The 1,288-nt window shown below is 59.7% G+C and overlaps 1 protein-coding gene across 2 annotated transcripts in view; it reads right to left on the bottom strand.

The window, feature by feature from the left end:
- Positions 1-1,041, bottom strand: part of PLA2G7 (phospholipase A2 group VII) — a 35,228-nt gene extending 34,187 nt beyond the window's left edge. Inside the window, exon 1 of one of the 2 annotated variants that reach the window (XM_040249522.1) lies at positions 506-1,041. The gene's annotated coding sequence lies outside the window, so the exon portion shown is untranslated. The remainder of the gene's footprint in view (positions 1-505) is intronic. The other variant, XM_040249521.1, reaches the window with a different exon arrangement.
- Between the last annotated feature and the right edge of the window lie 247 nt (positions 1,042-1,288).

The following is a 1,288-nucleotide window of genomic DNA, read 5'->3' as shown; positions in this document are numbered from 1 at the left end:
GTGTGTGTGTGTGTGTGTGTGTGTGTGAGAGAGAGAGAAACACTCCCCCAGAGGGAGGGGGTGTGTGTGTGTGTGTGTGTTTCTTTTGAGTACGCGGGTGACCCACGATAAGAAAGCTTCCGCTGCTCCGGGATCCCGCGGCCGGCCGGATTCCCTCTCAGTACCAGATTCTTAGAGGTTACTTCCCCGGGGAAAAAGGTCTGGGAGAACTGAATTCAAATTCCATCACCCTCCCCGCAAAGATCCAGCGCGGCTAGGAGGGCGGCGGGGACGGCGAGTCCAGCTCCAGCTTGGGGGGGAGTGCAGGTTGAGTCCCAGCCCCCCAACCTCCAGCACCCACATCGTCCCATCCCTATCTTCCCAGCGCACCAGCCTCCCCAGCACCCCGTTTTCCCATTCACCCCATCCTCCCATCCCCCAACATCCCAGCCACCCACCCACCCTTCACCCCATCCCCAGCCCGCGGCCGCAAGGGGCTCCGGCCCGCCCGGGGGTCCCTCCTCACCCGGACGCCTCGGTGAACTGCTCGCGGGAACCGGGACAAGGCTTTACGATCCCGCCTGCTGCCTGCTCGCTGCCAGCACTGCGGGCTCTTTCGCCCGCAGGCACCGCGTCACCGCGGCCGCGGGGCGCCGGGGCGGGGGGCTGCGCGCCGGCTTTGCGCACGTTCAGCTCCGGGCGGTCTGCTGGCCCCGCAGACGCCGCGGGAGGAGGGACGGGGAGGAGCTGTGTGGCCGCCGGCCTCCCACCGATCGGGGCGCTGGGACGGGCGAGCTCCACGCACACCGCACACTCCCAAGGCTTGGAGTCCGCAAGCTGGACCCACGGATTAATTTCTCCCTCTACCCCCCACCTCCCGGGGACCTACCCCCACGTGTAGAGGGCAGGTGTTGCATCCCCACTTCCTATTCTCAACCTCTATTCTGATCAGACCTTTACCAGTTTCATTAACTCCTTGTTTTATTTCACTGAATCCCTAGCTACTCTTTCCATCTGCGATCCTCAATGCCCCGCGTATCCCGCTTTCCGCTCGGTAGTATTACCGCATTGGAAGCCGACTCAGAAATTATGTGGAAGATGCTTCGGCTTGGAAGACCCGCCCCTGAGTTAGTTTCATTTCTCTGTGTAAATACAGTGAAGGGCAATCAGTAAGAGCTTTTATTGGGGAAACGATGTTAAAGGGAGCCATCCCAGTTCTTTGGGGTTTAACTGAAATCCCTTCATTTTCCAGTGCTTTCTCCTCAATCCACTTTCTAATTTAATACTATTCATTTAAAGCTTCAGTGAG

The sequence above is a fragment of the Oryx dammah genome, unplaced genomic scaffold (genome assembly GCF_014754425.2).
Source record: "Oryx dammah isolate SB20612 unplaced genomic scaffold, SCBI_Odam_1.1 HiC_scaffold_11, whole genome shotgun sequence".
Classification (NCBI taxonomy): domain Eukaryota; kingdom Metazoa; phylum Chordata; class Mammalia; order Artiodactyla; family Bovidae; genus Oryx; species Oryx dammah.
This window is presented reverse-complemented; position numbering and strand designations above follow the sequence as displayed.